This window comes from Lepisosteus platostomus, chromosome 1 (assembly GCF_059453375.1).
Source record: "Lepisosteus platostomus isolate fLepPlt1 chromosome 1, fLepPlt1.hap1, whole genome shotgun sequence".
NCBI lineage: Eukaryota > Metazoa > Chordata > Actinopteri > Semionotiformes > Lepisosteidae > Lepisosteus > Lepisosteus platostomus.
In genome coordinates, this window is record NC_142611.1 from 44,234,291 (window position 1) to 44,251,998 (window position 17,708).

The 17,708-nt window shown below is 42.1% G+C and overlaps 1 long non-coding RNA gene across 1 annotated transcript; it reads left to right on the forward strand.

Moving 5' to 3' along the window:
• Positions 1-10,350: 10,350 nt before the first annotated feature.
• Positions 10,351-13,164, forward strand: LOC148677997 (uncharacterized). Its single transcript, XR_015940276.1, has 2 exons — positions 10,351-10,408; positions 12,582-13,164. It is a non-coding gene; the product is annotated as an uncharacterized LOC148677997 (long non-coding RNA).
• Positions 13,165-17,708: the final 4,544 nt, after the last annotated feature.

Consider the following 17,708-nt stretch of genomic DNA (forward strand, 5'->3'; position numbering starts at 1 on the left):
GATGTTGACTATTAAACACTATAAAAGGAAATTGAGAATGCAATGTGCAAAAGAAGTAGTTTTTATGGGAGACTTCAATTTTTCCCACATTGACAGAGAAAATTGTATAGGAACATCAGCAGCAGAAACAGACATGGTAGACATTGTTTTAAGATTGCTTTCTTACCCAGTTTGTTGCCTTAGAGGAACTGTGAATATAATGTGGTGTGTTTTTACGTATAGTTTAAAACTTCAAGTGGAAGCCACAGCAAACACAATTTCAGGAAGAAATATAAAGTACGATAGAAAGGATAAGATAGATATGAAATCAGTGGAAAATGCATGGCAACAGTTTAAATAGATTTTGATGAAGCCCAAATCAAATTACCAAGAGTGAGTAAATTATAGCAAAAACTATAAAGGCATATCTTAAATCATAACATATGAAATATTATTGGTTATAATATAAAAATCTATAGGAGAAAAGGTAAATAAAGTGCTTTGGTACTTTCAGTATTGAATAACAGAAGAACCATTAAGGATGAAGTAAAATACATCCAGGTCAAGAACGAAAAACAAACTCAGGAACTGGCTGATGTATCCAACAAGTATTTCACTCTGGTACTCGCTAAGAAAGTGGTTAATAAAGTGCCTCCAACAGAAGAAGGGAAAAGTTCTTTATTAGATGTTATTTGTTAGAAAAGTGGTTACTCGAAACTCTGAAGTTTGAAAATCCCTATGGTCCCATGAAGACTGACCACTAATTATAATTGTACCGAGGGAAACAAGAGATGTGATTCAGAATCCATAGTTGTAACTCTTCCAACATCCGCTGTAGACAGGGGTAGTACCCAGGGACAGGAGAATGACTAATGTAGTGCCCATCCACAGGAATGGTGACCAAAGGTATGATGTCTATTAAATGTAGGTGGCTAGAGAACCAAGAGCTTGAGATGGTGCAGTATTACAGCATAGTCACAGGGTAGCCACACCCTCTATTGTTTCATCACAAAAAAACTTGTTTTTTCACAGAGCTGTTTTTCTTCAGTCTCATTTGTCTCAGAGATTTAGTCAGTGTCTCTCCCCGTGTCTCTCTCACAGTCTGGGGCTCTCCAACACAGCCCCGTTGCGTGGTGTCTCTGACCTTTCCAGATACCTTACTCACCTGCTGAACTGAGCACATGTTTCTACAAAGAGGATTGCAGCTGTCAGGTATCACCAACGTAACTACCAACAGCTGCATCCTCACAGATGGTAATTAGCTGACTGCCTGTCACAGTAAGGTATGTAAAAAATATTCTAACTAAATTAGAGGACAGCACTGACATGGAAATCACATATTATTGCATAGGCAACATGTTAGATTTCTTTGAACCAATAAAACAGTAAAAGATACACACAGTACACACAGAGCATATGATACAGTATATGTAGATTATTGGATTTTAATAGAAGTCCTCATAAAAGATTAATTTATAAATTAATGGCAGCAGGCATTAAAGGAAATGTGCTTAGACTGAAAACTGGTTAATGAACAGAAAACAAAGAGCACAGATAAAGGGTAAAAGGTCAATTATGGTAATGTAAGTAGTGAGGTACCACAAGGTTTTGTATTAGGACCACAACTATTCCTCACATACATCATCCATCCTTTTTTTAGTGGCTTTATCCAATACGGGGTCACTGGAGAGCCAAAGCCTATCCTGGCAGGATACAAACTGGATGGGACAACAGTCCATCACAGGACACAATTAACATTTTTTCCAGAAACCAAATAACCTACTTGTAGGTCTTTGGATTATGGAAAAACACCAGAGCACCTGGAGGGAACCAACATAATTACATGGAGAACATACAAACCCCAAACAGACAGTGTCTTAGGTCTGGAATTGAACCCATGGCCCTAATGCAGCTTTTCTAACCACTGCACCACTGTGCCACCCTTAACATACGCATATTATCTCTATTCAGTGTAGTTAATAAACTTGTCAGTTTTACAGGTGATACCAAATTAGGAGTACTGTACAAGCAACCGGATTAGATAAAGTTAGACTAAGGATTTAGGTAAAGTGGGATAGAGTGGGAAACGCCTAGCAGATGATGTTTCATGTGAAAAGAAGCAAAAATATAAACTATAAATACACAACGTAAATTACTGAGAGAAAGGAGGCTACTGAAAAGAAGCACTTAGGTGTTTATGTTGACACCTCATGTTTTAGACACTGCCATTAAACAAAAGGAGAAACAAAATGTTAAGGTATGTAGTTAAAAGGTAGAGGTTGAATCAAAGGATGCTATGTTAAAATTGTGTAACATACTAGAGAGTCCCCTTTTTGAATACTGTGTTCAATTTTGGTCAGTATGTTATAGAAGAGATATTGTTGCTCTGAAATCAACAACCTGACACATTCCAGAGCCTGTGGCAATGTCCTACACTGACAGGCTGAAGGAACTGAACTCAAGTATTCAAAATTATGAAGAAGGAATGACACAAAAGAAACCTACATGGAAAAGTATTTGAAAACAAGGGGACACTTTATACAAAGTATTGAGAGAGTATGGAACAGCCTTGTTATTGAAACAGATACCCTGGCTTCTTTCAGGAAACGGCTGGACGAGACCCTTGGTTTAATCAACTAGTAATGTCCTCAAGGGCCCGACGGGCCGAGCAGTCTCTTCTCTTTTGTAACTGTTGTTAAGTTCTTGAGGAGATCCCACTTGAAATTGTAAATGCAACAGTGGGTTCTGAAGGCAACAAGATATTGTTACGATCCCTGCCTCTTGGCAACGGAGGAGGCAGAAGTAGGCGTAGTCCCTATCCATCAGTTCACCTATCAGTTTTCCCATTCACCACCACACCCCCGTCTCATCCTACTTAAACACCTGTCCTTCCCTACCTCGTTGCTCAGTATTGGTTTTCCCTATCGAGCTTCCTGGTTGCGCTTCTTCTACTCTGTGTTTGTCTTGGATTTCGGCTTACGGTTTTTCCCTTTGGACTTCGGCTTCGGTACACGTTCCCTTTCGGATATCTTGCTTCCCCTGGACTCTCGGCTCGTTCCTACGATTACGGTTTGCTTTCGGATTACGACTTGGCTTTGTTCGCTCCTGCAAGTGGGTTCACTCACTGGTTCGGTCCCTATTACCGAACTTGTAACAGAATACTGAGCCATTTAACATGGACCCAGCGGAGCAACAGGAGATTCGCTCGGCTTTGGATCAGCACGGACAAGCCTTACTCCAGCTCCAGGCTTCTGTCCAACAGATCTCTGCGCACCTGTCTGCAATGCGGCCCATCGGCAATCTAGGAAGCAATGCTGGAGCTGCCGCTTCGGCTCCGCCCCCGCCAGCTGCTACACCTGCCCCTCGACCTCTTCCACTAACTCCACCTGACAGGTTTGACTGCAACCCTACCAAATGTCGGGGCTTCTTAGCAGAGTGTGCGCTGGTTTTCAGGCTCCATCCGGAAACTTTTTTTTCTCCTCAGGACAAGATCGCCTTCATAGTTTCACTGCTAACCAGCCGCGCTCTGGAATGGGCTACTGCTCTGCTTGATCGCGGGGCTCCTGAAATTCAGAATTATGATCTTTTTTTAGAAAAATTTAAGGGTTTTTTTTGTCGTCCTGTAGTTGGCCAAGACTCTGCATTCCGCCTCTCCTCCATCCACCAAGGCCGCCGGTCTGTACATGATTATGCTATTGATTTTCGAGTAGCGGCAGCAGAGACTCACTGGGACGATGAGGTCCTTATTTTTCTTTTCCGTCAAGGACTCAGTGAAGAAATTAAGGACCATCTGGTAAATATGCCACAATTGGGCAATACCTTGGAGGAAGTTATTTCACAGGTTTTGCAATTAGAACTCAGAATTCGTCATAGGAGTGCTGAGAGATCCCGGTCCCCTATACTAGAGGCTCCTCGGCTATCACCTTTCAGATCTGCCGACTCGGAACAACCTATGGAAATAGCCCGCACCCGGTTAACCCCTGAAGAACGAGAGAGGCGCCAACGAGAGGGTCGCTGCCTGTACTGTGGGAAACTTGGACACTTTAAAGCGGCCTGCCCTGCTGCATACTCGTCCTTGAGGCGCCGCCCACCTTCTCGGAATCCTAAGGTGAGTGAGAATACTCAATTCCCTCAGTTTTCCTCAGGATTTTTCATTTGTTCTACCCTATTCTGGGATAATGAAAGGAGACCTCTTCTTGCTTTTATAGACTCGGGGGCGGCAGGAAACTTTATAGACGCCTCCGTCGCTCGAGCTTGGAAACTACCCTTGACCCTGGTGTCCACCCCTCTTCGTGTCCAGTCTATTGATGGCTCCCCCGTATCTCCAGGACTTATTAGGTGGCAAACGGAAATTATAAGCCTGCAGATAGGCGCCACCCATGTGGAAGACATCTGGTTTTATCTCCTGGAGACTCCAACACATCCTCTGGTACTAGGCTTTCCTTGGCTACAGCAGCATGACCCACACATTTCTTGGTCCCGTAAAGAGATTGTAACTTGGGGACCCAGATGTATTAGAAAATGCTGTCGCCTACCAGTGAAGATTGCACTCATGGCGACGTCCCCTTCAGGGGTTCCTACCATACCCCCTCAATAATCTGATCTACAGGAAGCCTTTAATGAGCAGGAGGCCTTGGCCCTCCCCCCTCATCGACCATACGATTGTGCCATTGACCTTTTGCCTGGTACTATCCCTCCCAAAGGTCGTATTTTTCCACTCTCCAATTCTGAGTCTGAGGCCCTGAAAGTCTATATACAAGATTCTCTGAAGGCTGGGCTTATACGTCCATCCACTTCACCAGCATTTGCCAGTTTTTTTTTTGTGGAAAAGAAGGATGGTGGGCTCCGTCCCTGCATCGACTATCGTGGCCTCAATGAGATCACCATCAAGAATCGGTACCCTTTGCCTTTAATTCCAGCAGCACTTGAGTCTGTGCATGGAGCCAAGATCTTTACTAAACTGGATTTACGAGGGGCCTATAACCTAATCCGCATTCGGGAGGGGGATGAATGGAAGACGGCATTTATGACAACCCATGGACATTACGAATATTTGGTCATGCCCTTTGGTTTGGTTAATGCTCCAGCAGTGTTTCAATCTTTTATTAATGACATCTTTCTTGATCTCCTACAAAGATTTGTCTTGGTTTATCTAGATGACATATTAATTTTTTCTGATTCTTTCCAGGATCATGTTCTCCATGTCAGAGAAGTACTCTCCCGGCTCATTAAGAATAAACTATATGTCAAACTAGAGAAGTGTACCTTCCATACTTCGAGGATTCACTTTTTAGGGTACGTCATCTCGCCGGAGGGGGTGGAAATGGATTCGAGTAAAGTCTCGGCGATTACTAATTGGCCCACTCCCAAGAATCTCAAACACATTCAACGATTTCTCGGCTTTGCTAACTTTTACAGGAAGTTTATTCGAAACTTCAGCTCGGTGGTTACTCCCATAACCTCTTTGACCCGTAAAGGACCTAAACAAGGCAAATGGACCCCTCAAGCCGAAGAAGCATTTCAGTGTCTGAAACATCTGTTCACTACAGCCCCCATCCTTAAACACCCTGATCCAACTTTGCCCTTTGTGGTAGAAGTGGATGCTTTTGGCCATGGTGTGGGTGCGGTTCTCTCCCAACGTCATGGAGAAAAACAGATTCTTCATCCCTGTGCCTTCTTCTCTAAGAAGTTATCCCCTGCCCAAATGAACTACGATGTCGGTAACCGTGAGCTCTTGGCCATTAAGCTGGCATTGGAGGAATGGAGGCACTGGTTAGAGGGTGCTCATCACCATTTTTTAATTTTCACTGATCATAAAAACCTGGATCATAAAAACGTCTTTGTCCTCGCCAGGCTAGGTGGTCCCTTTTTTTTTCCAGATTCAATTTCTTGATCACCTACACTCCAGGTTCCAAGAACATCAAGGCAGACGACCTTGATCACGGATCCACGACTCCCCTGAGGCCGAATTGATTCCAGAACCCATCATCCCATCTGGTAAGATCCTGGCAGCGGTAAGATGGGACATTGAGGTAATTGTCCGACGAGCCTTGGTAGGGCAGATGGTACCTCCTCAGTGCCCTCAGGACAAGTTATTTGTCTCTAATTCCGTCAGATCGGCAGTTTTACAATGGGGACACGACTCCCGTTTCGCCGGACACCCTGGATTCCACCGTACCTTGGATTTCATCTCCAGAGACTTCTGGTGGCCAACTATGGCCAAGGATGTCAAGGAATATGTCCAGGCCTGCTCTATCTGCTCCCAAATGAAGTCTTCCCGGATGAGGGCAGCGGGCCTTCTTCAACCCTTACCCATCCCGGACCGTCCTTGGACCCACCTCTCAATAGATTTTATTACTGACCTTCCACCCAGCCATGGACACACGACTATTATGGTGGTGGTAGACCGTTTTTCCAAATCTGCTCATTTTATTCCCCTACCATCTTTACCTACAGCTCGAGAACTAGCAGAATTGTTTGTACAGCATATCTTCCGACTGCATGGCATCCCTAAGGATATTGTTTCTGATAGGGGTCCTCAATTTGTCTCCCGGTTTTGAAGGGCCTTCTGTAAGTCACTGGGCGCCTCAGTCTCACTTACCTCAGCTTATCACCCTCAGGCCAACGGTCAGACAGAACGAATGAATCAGGAACTGCTGACCTATTTACGGACTTATATCTCCTCTACCCATGATAATTGTGTGTCCTTGCTCCCATGGGCAGAGTATGCACACAATTCTTTGTATACCACATCGACTGGCATGTCTCCCTTTAAGTGTGCCTTAGGTTATCAGCCTCCTCTTATCCCTGACTCCCATCCCAACACAGAGGTACCTTCGGTTCAGGACTACATCTCTAACCTGAAGACCTTCTGGAGGAAGGCCAAAGCCACCCTTCTTCGCACCTCCGCTCAGCAGAAGAAGGTGACTGATCGGCGCCGTCGTATCCCACCCAGACTTCGACGTGGTCAGTTTGTTTGGTTATCTACTCGTAACCTCCCTCTTAAGCAACCGTCTGGCAAGCTTGCTCCCAGGTACATTGGTCCTTTTCGTGTCCTCACCCAGATCACCCCTGTAACTTACAGACTGGCCTTGCCTCCTACCCTTCGGATCCACCCTACTTTCCATGTTTCCCTCCTTAAACCCTTTCACAGATCCACCTTGTCGAAACCGCAACAAAAACCCCCACCGCCTCGAGTAATTGATGGACTCCCTGCTTACACGGTCAATAAAATCCTGGATTCCCGATGGTCTCGTGGAGTCCTACAATATCTCGTCGATTGGGAAGGCTACGGTCCGGAGGAGCGCTCGTGGGTCTCGGAGAAGGATATTCTGGACCCCAACCTCATCCAAGACTTCCACCTTAACTTCCCGGATCGTCCCGTTAGGGCGTCAGGAGCCGCCCGTAGAGGGGGGGGTAATGTTACGATCCCTGCCTCTCGGCAACGGAGGAGGCAGAAGTAGGCGTAGTCCCTATCCATCAGTTCACCTATCAGTTTTCCCATTCACCACCACACCCCCGTCTCATCCTACTTAAACACCTGTCCTTCCCTACCTCGTTGCTCAGTATTGGTTTTCCCTATCGAGCTTCCTGGTTGCGCTTCTTCTACTCTGTGTTTGTCTTGGATTTCGGCTTACGGTTTTTCCCTTTGGACTTCGGCTTTTCGGATCTCGGCTTGGATTGGTACTTTCGCTCTGTTTTGGATTACTGGCTACCTCTGGATTCTCGGATTGCTCTACGGACTACGACTTCGGATCACGCTTCGGCTTCGGTACACGTTCCTTTTCGGATATCTTGCTTCCCCTGGACTCTCGGCTCGTTCCTACGATTACGGTTTGCTTTCGGATTACGACTTGGCTTTGTTCGCTCCTGCAAGTGGGTTCACTCACTGGTTCGGTCCCTATTACCGAACTTGTAACAGATATACTGTATATTTAAACATAGAAAACTGCCAGCAGTCCTTAGGATCTTACTTTTCTCCTTTTGTCTAGTCAGTTACCTGTCGTGACCAGCCCTTTTTGAAGTATACATTACTTCATCATTCTAGTCCAATCTACAGTAGCTGCCTGAACGGCAAACACATCAGACATAGCTAGAGCTGGCAGAGCAATTTCAGAAGACTAAGGTGAAAGGCAGGCGAGGCCCAAGTAAGAAATATCAATAAGATCTAACAAAGCATTTCTCTGAACGCTTCCTGATGAGATTAATAGCTGACTGTCAAAATATGAAGTGCTCTTAGAAGCCATGTGACTGCTTGATGTTTCCTGTCCTGCAGCTGTTCAGAGGGTAAGGATATAAATCACACCTAACTAGATTAAATCACATATATTTCAGTAAATGTGATCAAATCAAATCACTCTAACTTTGATTCGGACTAATTGTGGTCCCATTAGAAATACACATTCCATACACGTACAGTATGACATGACAATCCATAAATCTCATCATCCATCTATTTGAACCCTAAACCTCCCCCACCCAAAAACACACAACCTTAAAAAAAAACATAATACTCCATGCTAATGATGTAGCATTATAAAAAACTTTACGACTGATTTTTATTAAAATCATTATCAAATGTGATAAGTTACAAAAACACATTTGGAAGGAAAAAAAGCAGAAGCAATCAATCCTTATACAGCCTTATAAGAAAAGTGACTAAAAGCTGAAAGCTAAAAATGCTGTCTGTGTCTTCGGGAACTTCAGAATTATAGCTTTTGTCTGGAAAGAAGCAAATTACAAATTAAACTGACCATATAAGAAGTGAGTAAAGCCAAAGTCTATCTTCCATTTTTATGTATTTATTCTTTAACCCTTTTCTTTAAACTGTCCTGTTTGTATCCCATTACTTCTTATATATTATTTATATTTAATATTCTACATATTAAAGTAGACTTTGCTGTACTCCTTTGTCTACTTTGGTAGACAAACTAAACAGGTTAGAATACTGAACATGCCGTACTGTATGTGTGTTTTCTATGAAACACTAATAGAAAGACACTTGCAAAACTAACTGATTGACACTCTCAATTTCCATCAAAAGAACATCTGACAATTTTTAAACCACAACCCACTTTTTGAACCACATCAGAGTTTGCAATCTATTATCCTGCCTGGGTAGTTATATTACTTTATATTCTCAATGTGTGGACCACAAATGATCAGATAATCTCAATGTGTGTACCACAAATGATGAGATCTTTACCTTTATGTCCTACAATCAGGAGGCCCTTGACCTTCTGTATATTTAAATTAACTAATGTATGTACATGGGTTGTATTATATTTGACTAATGCTTTGTTGGAATAAATAAAAGTTTATTATAAAATTAAAATATGCTCTTGTTTAGTGTGTTTTCACACCCCCTTTCCGCTAAAGATATGTCATATTATTCATGCAAAATAGCTACAGGGGTTTTAGATAAACTACTCTCTTTGTAGCTGTGTTCTCACATGGTGGGTAGGGATTTGGACTGCACATGAATTAAGGTAATGATAGAGATTTTCATTCCAGCCTCCCACAAAATTAATAACAATGTGACAGAGCACATATTTCTTTTTTTTCTGACCTGCAATACTTATCATCTTATCCCGGGAAAATCTCTTACTTGTATCATTCCCCTGTTTAATTCAGGAGGTATTTCAACACCAAATACATCACAGAAGTCTGTTTTGTACTCTGACTGCATTCTAATGCATTATGATAGACACATACAGTGCCTTGCAAAGGCATTTAGACCCTTTTTATGCTGTCCCATTCTTTGAAATTATTTATTCACAATTTAGTTTATTTAAAACCTGAAGGCTCAAACTGAAGATTTTTAGGGGTAAGGGAAAATATGGTAAATGTCCCCATAAACTAAAGAGAAAAACGTTTATGAGTCACATAAACACAACAATTTTCTGAGCTAGGGTTGTCATTTTCATATACAAGGGTTAATGAATTCCACTTTGGTGGCACTGAGTGAAATAAAGGGAAAGTTTATTAGTTCAGGAGTATTTTTAGGCCTTGTCTCCCTGTGGTCTGATGCCATATGACTATGTGTAAGTGCCTGTCCAGCTGTCCTGCATGCTGAACCAACACCTGCACTGTTGCTGGCTACTCTCCAACATGAGCCACTTGAGCAGGGGTCCTATTCCTATAGACACCCAAGGTCTGGCTTGGCTCCAGTCCCCTGCAGTAAGCACTAAAAGATGAATGAATCTCAGAGGCCAGTTTAACCTTCAGTATGCCTCTACCAACTTCCTGCCTGACCAGGATATATTATCCAAGGCCAGGCTCGATTATTTTGGAAGATTTGGTTTCCATTGTAACCATATCGGAGCTCCAGTGTAACCATGGTTACAAACTTTAAAACACAAAAGCTCCAAACAGCAGTGGAGATAGAGGCAGTTTACCCTTCTCTACAGTGATGTGAGGTGCAAAATGGGTAAGAAAGAAATGGATTAAAAAAAAATTCTGTGTCAGTTTCGACAAGATAGTTAACCGCTGTGCTTGTATATTGACCTAACTGAAAGGGATAGCATGCTCTGAAAGTTCAAGTTGTGTGAAAATGGAGCTGTGTAAAAGAAATTTAACACATACCTAACAGTTTTTGCACTCTCTTTTTTCTTTCCATTTAAAAGTGACGCTGTTTGCAAAGACAGCCTAGGCTTCCCCCCAGTGAAAAAAGTAAACGGACATATACTGCACCATAAGCATACTTGACTTAATGTTAAATATGAAAGATTACTAACGAGAGGAGGCCATTTGGTAGGCAGCTAGATAGTTAGTAACAAATTGATCCAAAGTTTTCTATAAAAAAGAAGAGTGTATCTTCAGCAACATGTCTGGTTAGCTTGCTTCAGACTCCCATGAGTCAGTCTTGAACAGTACTTCCTGTTCTTGGTTTCAAATGTGCTGCCATATAGTTCCCTCTTGTGTCCACTGGTTCGTATTTTATCGCTGACTCTGAAGAATCATTAGGTTGGCCTTGTCAAAGCCTTTGAGGATTGTGAATAAAAACATGAAAATGTACAAAAGTGTGCATAAAGTGTTTTTACAATATCCTACAACTTATTTATTATTTATATTTCCATACATTATTTACCAGCTTATTTTTCTTTTTTGGCATTTAGCCCCAGACAGCCATTGTCTTCCCACGTGGTGTAGAATTCTTGTAATTATTGCCTCTGTTCTTCAAATCCCTTAACTCTGAAGCACCTTCAGCACTAGGGACATGAGCTCCTAGCTGGACAGCTACAAACCAAAATTTTTATATTTGTAAAGTTAATAAATATATTCCTTGGTAAAAAGGAAGGATATTTTTAAAGAATACATGCTAAAAATATGCAAGTGAATGTAATAAAAAATATTAAATTTTACAGTGATTTTTAGGGTGTCATTCTGCCTGGTAGAGAGGTTTACTGAAGGCCTCATTAGAGTTCTTATGTCACTGGGTGTCTTACACTCCTGGTAGGGTTACCAATGGGGGCAAGGTCAAAAGTGAAGCCTGAGACAAACTACAACAAAACACCGCACTAAGACAGCATGGGCAGCTGGACAGAGCAGGATGAACTCTGGGAAGATGACTGGGAAGGCAGCTGAAAGCTGCGAGGGAAGAGAAACCCCCTCCTCTTGGTCTTCCATGCTAGCAAAGTTTTCTCTTCCACCAAGACTTGTGTGGCTCCTAGGGTGTAATGGCTCCTCCACATTAAAACTGCTCATGTGCAGGCTACTGGCCCCGCCCACAAAAGCCATTTGGCGAGTGGTGATAGGAGCCACTAGGAGTCCCTAGTTACGTACCAGTATGCAGGTGGTGACTGCAACATTGTCATCCTGGGCCCATCTAGATTGGGTTACAGTGAAGCATTTTTAATTGCATTGAGCAGAACTGTGCATTAGGAGCATCTCTGCTGAGTCTTTAAGGGGAATGGTCTAAGAGAAGGTGTCTTATACATGGGTACATCCACCTTCTCCATTTTCCTGTCCACTATCAACAGACAAAACCAAATGCCAGAAATAAAGTAACATTGGAAGTAATAGGTTTATTCAATGCTGAAAAAAAGAAGAAAGAAAACTGCAATGAAGCATACAAAAGCATAGGACCCTAACCCTGAAGATCAGTAAACATGGTTTCTTCACCATCCTACTCCCGATCATCAGAACCAAAAAGGAAGACATGTTACGCTTGTCCCACCACTTCACAGTGGGGTGTGTCGACGCCCAGCCTTGCTGTTCTCCAGCACGGTGTGTCACAGTTCAGCAGCAGGCATTCATGCCTTCACTCTGCCTTGATCGCTGTGGAAACAGTTGATACCGAGCACCTGGCTTTAGTAAGAGCTTTCACTGTAGCAGTGAAACCCAGTGGCTCTAATTGTATATAAACCCCACTCAACCTCTCCTCGGCGATCTAAAATCATCGTCTTCTCTTCACTCATGAGACACCTTCCTGCTTCCTAGCGGAGACCTTCCTGTTCCTGGTTTCCAGTTTCCTCGGGCTCCATCTGGAGGCTTTTAACCATGGCTGTGCTGCTCAGAGGATTCCAGTGGCTGAGGTCCGGATTAAGACAACTGGTGCCTGGAAAGATGGCACCTGAGAAATAGATTCTGTCCTCCTCCAGGCACTTCCCCAGAGGACGGTCGGCCAGGATGCTTCACCGACATCGCACACCTAGCCTGTTCTTTGGAGGAGGCCCCCTTAAGGGCCCGTCTCCTCTTGCCATCTGGCCGGACTGCTCCTGTTCGGTGTTCCTTGCCTGCCCTGGGAGGTCAGCTCTGGACCTTTGTGGCTCATCCCTTTCCTCACCGGCCTTCCCTGCACTACAGCCCACCTGCCTGCACCCCGGGCGACTCCAGCGTGCTGTCTGCCTTCTCCCTGGGGCCTCCTTTTCCTGGGAGCCTGGCTGCAGGAATTCGCTCCTGGGCAGACACCCTGATGGCCCCTGCACCAGTTTCTGGTCTGTGGACTGTAGTGGACAGTTCAACCTTAGTCTGGTACAGAGCTGTGCCGGCCCGATCTTCCCCCTCTTCCTGAGGTGCAGTGAGCCGGCCACTCCCCCTAGTCTGTAACACCTTCGGCATCACCCCATTACCTAGGGGGGAGGTGCTGGCCATGAAACTACATTGACAGAGAGGAACTAAAAATTGTGGAATAACTTGCATGTCTCACTGAAGACAAACATAATAATAGTTGATATTGAACCCTGCACCAGCCTTGCCTTTGATAAACCTTCTATTTTGCTGGGTGTTCAACAACACTGGTATCAGAATACACACTTCTCTTGTAGTTTACAGAGCAGTGGTAATCCCAGTGGTCCTCAGGTATGCACAAACATATTTACATTCTATCTGAAAATAAAACACATGTTAGGAAGGCCTTAAGTGCAACAATGAATTATAGTTATGAATAATACTTGGATCTCCGTCCAATCACAGCAAAATTTCTTCAAATGTCTCAATCATCTTAATGACTTTGAATATCTGTTACTTGTTTATAGTTCAGGCATAACTGTGCTTTCAAATGGTAGTCCAACAGATGATATTAACAACCATGTTAATCCACTCTATTTAAGCAGATTGAATAAACAGTGCATACTGTAACTCATGAGATGGTAATCCAAAAATGCCACTAACATATTCACGAATATTTTTTTTAATCAACAGAAAACCAAGTTCTGATGAATTCTGTGCGCAAATGTCAATTACATGACCATCTTTGGTGTACCTCACTCCCAGGAGCACCTAGTGTGTTTTAAATTAAGAATTTCCTTGAAATTCGGTTAGATTAGTCGTATACTTAAAATGCACATAGAAAAACCCAAAAACTTAACAAGAATTTTTTTTATTAACAAAGGTATAGTATTTACCACTTTTACAACGATCACAGATATTAAATACATCCATCATCATTTCAAATGAGCAGAGCTCATTTTCTTAATTCTATAGTAATAAAAACACAAGTGTATTTTTAACTGTGATAACATACCTCACACAAGGTACTTTAAGAGTGTCTGTAGCTAAGACTTGAACCCACAGTATTGCTTCAAGTTCTTACGTGCCTCTTAATTTGAGAAACTATGCAGAAAAAGCAGACTGTGGAGGAGAGACACTTTTGCATATACATTAAGTAAAAAAATGGAAAACAGCTGATATTAGGAAGGATCGCTTGGTAAACTGCTGATTAAAACCTACTACAACTGGAGGTTCCTCTCTTCCTTGTAGAGAATATGTCAAAGCATCTCTTCTCTATTTTTTGCATGGTGGCTTTTAGATTGTGAAGCAAACAGATGTCAGATTTGGCAGTGGCTTTCTCAAAGTGAGTTGCAGAGCAAAGAGAGACCATAAAATTGTATTGCCCCATCTGCTTCTGAGTTTCAGAGAAACAAGAGGCACAAACCCTTGAAACGGTATTAATCCCTTGATTGTCAAAGAATCCCAGGAACAGGAATGAGCTGAATAATATAGCTTTCAATCAGATGGCTCTTTATAAAAGCCATAACTCTCTGTTTATGAGCTTTCAACAGGTGTTCACAGCCAATAGATATCTGCTTTAGAGATGGTTTTGAATCAGAAAATGAGTCTAGTCAAGGGAGACAGTTGGTTTTGGTGCGTTTCACACATTTGAATTCCTGATTTGTTCAGCGTTGTTTATTTAATAGTAATTCAGGGCTCTATCTTTGATAAAGAGCAGTAGGAATGTTGCCGTTTATTGTGGTGTGTTAAATGCAGGGGCTCTCAGGTGCTGTCTGTGACACTGATCCTCATATGACCCTCTCAGCATGAAAATCTCCTGTACAGTATGTTTCTGCTTGGTAAAAGATTCTTACGTCTTTTGCATTTTTCTCCTAACTTATTTCCTTCTTGTTGCATTTCTCTTCCATGATTTCTCAGTTGTTTCACCGTCTTTCATTGTTCATCTCCACGCTAAATGTAACACTGTGTTCGGAAGCTCAATGTGGAAGCAGTGGACACCTCGAAGAATGAAATATACTGGTTGGACAGAGCACAGATTGCTCAGACATTTTTCTTTCCTTGAATAAGTAGCGTTACCATGGAAAACAAGAGTCAGACAGAAAATAATGGTAAATAAAAAAAGAATAAATTAATTCAGAATTAAATAATAGATGGTACACAAGATTCTGAAATAGAATTTCTTGTTAAATAAGAGTCACAGCAAAGGGTGTATGATGCTTAGACATGACGCAGGAGAAAACAAGTATGATAAAATGAGAGTGTTGTTGTCTAGTCTGAAAAATATGTCAACTATCCATCAGTGCTGTCCTGGCAGTTAGAAATATAAAAAAAAACCTTCAACCGGTGTATTACAAAATTAATTTAAACATAAACACATTAGAGTGACATGGTTGTGCAGTGGTTAGCATTGCTGTCCTGCTGGCCTGGGGTCCTGTGTTCAATTCGAGACCTTGGGTGTTATCTGTGTGGAGGTTTAATTGGACCGAATTGAAAGTCGGTGTGTGCGTCTGTAGCTGTAGTTTCCCTGTGATGTGACTAGAGTCACATCCAGGGTGTATTCTGTATTGCACTAACCATGATAAGCTCTGGCTCCACCAAAGCCTTGTATTGCATAAAGCAGTTAGAAAATGGATGGATGGATAGATAAACAGATTATTTATAATTACATCATTCCACACTCAAGTAGGACATTACAGCACTGTATGTTTTAGTTTTCAGTGTAATACCAACAAAAGAACCAAAGTAAATCCTGACTCATTAATGGATGCGACACTGAACCAAAATGTAAATCTTGGGATTTAGATAATAGTCTAAGTTAGTGTCAAATGAAGTATGAAATTCCCACTGGGCTTTGAGTATTCATGGAAATATTCACTTTCACACACTACTCTGCCCGATAGGAGATGGTGATTTACATAGAAGACAGGCTGAGTGCATATAAAAAAGTATTGTGGTGAAAAACACTGCACTGTTTGGATTCAGAAGAATTACAGAGGCAGTATAATAGTTCAATATAAACTGCAGCAGTTCAAGCTACAGTACTTGAGCACGCTAGCAAACATTTGGAACAGTCACAGTAATGCCTGTTTTGTACACATGCACCAGTCCAGGAGAGAAAGGCTGGGGGAGGTGAGAGTATTTATAAACCTTCCGGTTCCTGATGACAAAGATGACGTGGGGACCCATCCTGGCTGACGTGTTACTGTTGGCTCCCGCAGGCATCGGTGTCCAGAATAGGCATTTCCCTTACCCACGATCCCCATGCCACCTTGACCCATTAGCCCCCATAATACTGCAGGCCTTGGCTCGCTGTATTTATATGAAAACAGAGGTGAATGCAGGACATGCTAGAGTAAAAGGACAACATGAAACTTTCATAGACATACAAAATTCAAAAAAAGTCAGCCAAAAATGATCTTTCTCATATTTTTAGGATTAGAATTACTAAACATGACTAAATAATCACACTGAAAATGTTGTTTACTCTCTCTTTTCAGCATGGAATAAACCTACCATTCGTTCCTTTGCAGACTACGCATGCTGCTGCAGCATCAAATCATAATTGCAATTTATATTGAGATATTATTTAGATTCATTACTACAATGCAAATTGTGAATTTTGTACTCAATAAGAACGCTTAATTAAAACGTATTACTGCACGCAACAACCTTCAGAAATAATTGTCCTGCTGTTTTTACTGGACTGTGGTGTGAGGTTTATCAGAAGTACCACATGCTATTAGAGTTTTTCATTTACAGTAGGGCCTGCAGGATGTATCTCTTCCAGTTCCTGAAATACAGTTTTGGATTTGCCAGTATGTTTATGACAGGAATCGGTCATTGTAAAATATATCTGTGTCCCTGCCGTTTATACCTGTAATCAGAAAACATGACCCTTTTGATCACAATGTTTAATTTAACAAAGGTTAATATCCCTGTTCCTCTGACTTTACCCATTTCAAGCTCTCGGTCTCTTTTGAGCAGTGACAAAAAAGACAAATGTTCTTCTGTATTCAAAATTAATTGGGCTGTGAGGTGGGGCCATTTCTGCTGTTGCTTCTCAGTGGTATCCCAGCTCAAAGGGAGATTAAATTAAAGAATTGGTCAGTAATAAAAAGTAAAAGCTAAGAGAGTTACAGAGAATGCTGGGTTTTCCTAAATGTGGTTATAACTTTAAAGGTACTGTATGTTAGTAGTGGAGCACAAGAGGCCATTTATCTTGTGGAAAGACAAGGTCATTTTTATTTATTGATTAATGTATCTTCTTTTTAATTAGGCACATACCCCAGAGGTGTGCTACCAAATGCTCTGTAAACAACCAGCAGTTTAACAGGCAGGTCAGAAATACGTCGCAGTATCTGAGACATGAATAATACACTTTTGGATTAATTAACTGGAACAACTTAATCCTTGTACAAAATAAGCACTGCAGGATTCCAAAGACCCTTCCAATTTCACCTTAATTGCTGCTGTAACTCTAGCTTGGGCGAAGCACTGACCCTTGTGAACCAGACGTTTTTTAAGCAATAATGAGGCGTTTGTTGTGCAGAAGATGCTATTAATTGGTTTATATATTGATGTTCGCGAAGTATAATAGCCTAACATTGGGGCTAGGGTTAACACAAAGAGTGTTGTAATAAATAAGTTTCTGAAAAAGTTCATAAGTGCTCTCAGCCAACAGGTCATGCAAAGCAGCAGAACAGAGGTTACCCCTATGCAGATGCATGATGTCTGATAGTGTGTAACAAGTTGAAGTCCACAAGAATGCAAGAGGG